Source organism: Tupaia chinensis, unplaced genomic scaffold, assembly GCF_000334495.1.
Source record: "Tupaia chinensis unplaced genomic scaffold, TupChi_1.0 Scaffold000037_20, whole genome shotgun sequence".
In the NCBI taxonomy this organism is placed as follows: Eukaryota; Metazoa; Chordata; class Mammalia; order Scandentia; family Tupaiidae; genus Tupaia; species Tupaia belangeri.
In genome coordinates this window covers 433,065-439,190 of record NW_006159479.1, presented here as the reverse complement: position 1 = coordinate 439,190, position 6,126 = coordinate 433,065, and positions in this window count along the sequence as shown.

Genomic DNA, 6,126 nt, shown 5'->3' with positions numbered 1-6,126 from the left:
TCTTCTCTCTCTCTCTCCTCCTCTCTCTCTCTCTCTCTCTCTCTCTCTCTCTCGCACTCTGTCTCTCTCTGGTCAAATTAAAATAAATAAATACATAAATTAAATGAAATCAAATAATTCTTAAAAGAAGAAAAAAAAAGAATTAAAAAAAAGAAAAAACTGTTCCAAGGGCCAGCTCCACAACCTATTGTTTAAGAGAGACAGATTCCATATGGCCTACTATGGTTCAAATCCTGGCCCCAACAACTTGTAAAACACATGCATATGCATGTGTGCCCCAAACCCTGGCAGAATGGAGAGATAGAAGAGAAAGGACATTGTGTGACCACACCCCATTTGAGGTGATTTCGCCCTCTCTCTGTCACTCTAGCCAACACAAGTAACTCCTGGCAATTAGAAAACAACTATGGGACCAGCAGATGGCATAATGGTTTTGTCCCTGGACTCCCATGTAGTCAATCACAGTTTAAGTCTTGGACCTGGTGGCTTAAAATTCATGCCCGGTGCATGTGCGTGCATGCCCAAAATCCTGAGAGGAAAGTGGAGGAGAAGGGATTGCAACATGGCCATCCCTCCTGGGGGGTGATTTCTCACTTTCTGTCTCTCTGCCTCTCCAGAGGATCGGCTATGCCCTAGGGCAAAAACCCCAAAAAAAAAAAAAAAAAAAAACTGCACTAAATTCTTCTGCATGTCATGTGAATAGGGGAAGTCAGAATTATTTTTGTATGTAAAGAATAGGACATCATCTAACAAAATTAAATATAGAATGTAAGCAAGTTACCTTGCAGAATGTTCCTGCTATTTCTATTTTCTTTTACTGTCAACACCATTTTTTTTTATGCCAGAGGGCACATGTGCATGCAAGAGAAAGAGTGAGAGAACCCCCAGTCTGAGGATTCACTCGTGTGCCTGTTGGGTTTTTCAAGCCTCCAAAGTGGGAATTCAAGCTGTGGGTCGCCATGTGGGATCCTGCTCCATTCGCACAGCACTCAGTTTGCTGTTTCAGGACTGGCCCAGTGACGTTTCTTTGTAACTAAGTGATGTTCATTCCTATTTTTCTTTCTTTCTCTTTCTTTCTTCTTTCTTTCTTTCTTTCTTTCTTTCTTTCTTTCTTTCTTTTTTACTTTATTAAGAATTATTTACTTATTAGCCTATTTCTTTCTGTTCTTTCCCTCATGAGTAGAAACACAAGGGAACTGGGACCAGCAGTTAGCATAATGGCTACGTCGTTGGACTCCCGTGTAGTCGACCGCGGTTCGCGTCCTGGACCCGGGAGGTTAAAACTCACTCCGGGCACGTGTGCGTGCGTGCCCACGATCCCGAGAGGAGAATGGAGGAGAAGGGATTGCGGCATGGCCATCCCCCCTGGGGGGTGATTTCTTGCTCTCTGTCTCTCTGTCTCTCTCTGTCTGGCTGGCGAGTGCACACGTCCTATGGCAAAAACCTCTCCCCCCCCCAAAAAAAAAAAGAAAAAAAGAAAAGAAAAGAAACACAAGGGAACTTCAAAAAGTTGTGGAACAGGACCAGCAGATGGTGTAATGCTTATGTTGCTGGACTCCCACATAGTTGACCATGGTTCAAATCCCAGACCTGGCAGCTGAAACCTGACACTGGCTGTGTGTGCATGCGTGCCCAAGATCCTAAGAGGAGAATGGAGGAGAAGGGATTGTAGAGTGGCCATTCCCTCTGGGAGTGATTTCTTGCTTTCTGTCTCTTTGTCTCTATGTCTCTCTAGTGAGCAAACGCCCTATAACAACAACAAAATCTCCCTTTAAAAAAAAGTTTATGGAACAATGGAATTAAACCACAAGTTTATGTTGGGACAAAAAAAAGTTGAAATTTATGCCTAGTATTTTTTTTTTTTTTGGAGGTTTTTACTATATGGCGCGTGCGCTTGCCAGAGAGACAGAGAGACAGAAAACGAGAAATCACCCCCCAAGGGGGTTGGCCACACCGCAATCCCTTCTCCTCCATTCTCCTCTTGGGATCTTGGGCACGCACACACACATGCCTGGTGTGAGTTTAGGACACCGGTTCTAGGACGTGAACCACGGTCGACTATATGGAAGTCCAGTGACATAGCCATTACACTAACTGCTGGTCCCAAAGCCTAGTATTTTTCATAATATGTACTTTTCACAAAATTTTCAAAGATCCCTCATAGCATCTTGACAGTGGATCTCTTTATCCCTTACAGGAAACAAAACAAAACAAAACAAAACAAAACAAAACAAAACAAAACAAAACAGACAAACAAAAAATAACAGGAAAAGGAAACAGCAGTGGATGATCTATTTTTTGAAACACTGTGAGAAAGATATAGAGAACGCTAGCTTTGCGCTGAAGCAGCTTCAACTTCTGCTTGTCCAGTATTTGCAGGAAGTTGTGACACTAACAGAGACAGAAACAGCGGCCAGATACTTTCTCCTAAAAACATTCAGGAAGAACAAGGTGGAGGGCAAGACAAATCTCTCTGATGAGATACAGGCCTGCCTCTGAGCAGGAGCTGATGACAGTGAGTTCTGGGTATTTTTCTTCCAAGGTTGTTTCAATATGCAAAGTAGATCCTCAGCTGCAGCTGCTATTCAATCAGCCACATTTCCTGAACTGCAGAGCATATTTTTAGTGGGCAGGAAAAAGAAAAACAAACCCCAACTTGATTAGGAAGGAGGTTGGAAGACCACTAAATAGTTAGAAACTCGGATCAGCGCTTGAAACTTTGCTGTTTTCCCCAAATGAGTTACTGTTATCCTGTGCAGCAACAGAACGCATTTACTTCAATTCTCTCTCTCTTTTTTTTTTTTTTTGAAAAAAGTCAAATAAGGGGACCAGCAGTTAGCGTAATGGCTATGTCGCTGGACTACCATGTCGTTGACCACGGTTCGAGTCCTTGACCCTGTGGCTTAAAACTCACGCCGGGCGCGTGTGCGTGCGTGCCTAAGATCCTGAGAGGAGAATGGAGGAGAAGGGATTGCGGCGTGGCCATCCCCCCCGGGGGGTGATTTCTCGCTTTCTGTCTCTCTGTCTCTCCCTGTCTGTCTGGTGAGCGCAAGCGCCCTATAGCAAAAACCTCTCCAAAAAAAAAAAAAAAGTCAAATAAGTAATGATAAATATATCCTTCAGTCCAAGAGTCAATACGAAGGGTCTTCAAAAAGTTCAGGGAAAACACATATACTGAACAAACTATGCATGGATATAAAAAATGTGGCGGCTTGAAACTCATACCAGGAGTGTGTGCCCAAAGTCCTGAGAGGAGAATGGAGAAGGGATTGCAACATGGCCAGCCTCCTTGGGGAGTGATTTCTCACTTTCTGTCTCTCTGTCTCTCCGTGAGTACATGTGCTCTATAGCAAAAAAAACTTTCAAAAAATCTTTTTTTTTTGTACCAAAATTAACTTGTATTTTAATTCCATTTTCTACAGACTTTTTGAAGCTGTCTTATAATGAACGGCCACAGGACAAAATTTCCTAAGTTCCCTCTCTAAATAACTACTCCCGTCCTCAGAGGTAATGAGGATCAATAGTTTGATGTACATGTTTAAACTTATCTTTCCGTATTATGTTTACATATTTTGGAACACATACATATGTTTCGCTCATTGTTTTTGTTTAGGTCTTTTAATTCATTTAATTACAATTAATTTTGTAATTGTGATGTCTGTAACTAATTTATTTAACAATATGATCATAGGATCTTTCTATATTAGTACATATATGTCCCCTCAGTGATTTTTTTTTTGCTGTTGCTATTCTTAAAAATAAGTACTGAGAAAGCCACAAAATACACAAGAAGCATAGTACTAAAAGATTTACAGATAAAATGATATAATTCTGAGTTTGCGTATAATCTGGTAACAGAGAAGGAGAAGCTTGAGATGTAAATATAACAGAAATGGCCATGAGTTAGTGAAGACCGAAGCTGGGTAATGGCGGGGTACTGTGTCAGACTCTTCATTTTGCATACATTTGAAATTTTCTGTGGCAAAATAAAAAATATACATGAGGGGCACAAGTTTTCCAGGTCAGCATATCCCTGGTTGTGCTACAGCCCACAGGCAGCTAGGGCTCCCCGGCCAGTCACGTTTTACATTTCTTCTCCAAGAACTCAAAGCACATTCTCTGGAAACCTTCAAGTCCTCGAGCAGATGCAGGTATGCCCCTACTTTAATCTCACTGTATTTTGTATATATACCCCGTCTTAGTCAATTTTCTGCTGCTGGAACAGAATTCCACAGACTAATTTATAAAAAACAGAAATTGGGCCAGCCAGAGGCATGGTGGTTATGGTGGCAAGATCTCACATGGCTGACTGTGAGGTTAGAGTCCTCAACCCAGTGTCTTGAAAAACATGCCAACTGGGAACCAGCAGTTAGCGTAATGGCTATGTCGCTGGACTCCCACGTAGTCGACCGCGGTTCGTGTCCCGGACCTGGTGGCTTAAAACTCACGCCGGGCGCGTGTGCGTGCGTGCCCAAGATCTCGAGAGGAGAATGGAGGAGAAGGGATTGCGGCGTGACCATCCCCTCTGGGGGGTGATTTCTCGTTTTCTGTCTCTATGTCTCTCTCTGTCTGTCTGGCGAGCGCACGCGCCCTACAGTGAAAATCTCTCCAAAAAAAAAAAAAAACAACAACAAAAAAAACCCAAAAAAAAACCCCATGCCAACTGCATGTGCAGGAGTGCCCAAAATTTCAAAAGAAGAATGGATTACTGGGGCTGGCATGGTGGTTAAGGGTGTTGGATTCCCCCATGACTGACCACGGTTCAAGTCCCAGACCTGGCAGCTTGCTTTTTTACTTCCTCTCTCTCTCTCTTTGTACCTCTCTGATCAAATTAAAATAAATAAATAAAGTTAAATAAGATAATTCTTAGAAAAAAAAAAAAGAATGGATTGCAGTGTGGCCATCCCCTGGAGGGTGCTTTCTCACAGTCCCTACTCTCCCCAACCCCTGTCTCTCTCTGGTGACTCACACACCCTGTTAAAAAGAAAACAAAAAGGAAAAACAAAAGTTTATTTGACTTGTGGTTCTAGAGGCTACTTGACGACAGTCTTCCCATAGCAGGAGGCAAAAGGCAAAAGTGAGCACGAAAGCTAGAGAGAGGAAATCAAATTAACTCATCCTTTTATCAAGAGTCCACTCCCGGGAACCAGCAGTTAGCGTAATGGCTATGTCACTGGACTCCCATGTAGTCAACCGTGGTTCGCGTCCCGGACCCGGTGGCTTAAAACTCACGCCCGGCGCGTGTGCGTGCGTGCCCAAGATCCCGAGAGGAGAATGGAGGAGAAGGGATTGCGGTGTGACCATCCCTCCTGGGGGGTGATTTTTCGCTTTCTGTCCCTCTGTCTCTCTCAGTCTGTCTGGTGAGCGCACGTGCCCTATAGCAAAACTCTCTCAAAAAAAAAAAAAAAAAAAAAAGAGTCCACTCCCATGGTAACTACCCACTCCTATGATTGGTTCCGAGACCCTTGAGGATACCAACATTCACTGGTGCTCAAGTCCTTTATGTAGAATGGCATAGAATTTGCATATAACCTCTTCAACCCTTCCTTATACTCCAGATCATCTCCAAATACTTATAATATCTAAAATAGTGTAAATACTATGTAAATGATGATTTATTGTATTCTTTAGGGAATAGCAACAAGGAAAAAAATCTAAACATGTTCAGTACAGATTCAACCGGGGCAACCATTGCAGACCTAGTTTCATAGTTCGTGTCGGCAGGATAATGTTTGCAGTTGGTTGAATCCACACACGTGGAACCTGCATATATGGAGAGCCAGTTATGCTATTACTGGAAATTTTGTACTTTGGTGAGCTTTCACACTTTTCTCCATATAGGCTTTGCATGTTTCTTAATTTTATTATGAAGTATTTCAAGGTTTTTATTGTTACTGGTACTGACATCTTTGTCTAAATAAATTTTCTACTTAGTTATTTCTTTTTGTATACTGCATATATATGTGTATGTGTGTGTATTTACATTTGTTTCCCAATCGTTATTATTATTATTATAATTATTTTTTTGAACAGTCAATCACTATTTCTCATTTTGCTTGTAAAAAGATTTTACCCATCATGAATATATATATATATATATATATATATATATACACACACACACAA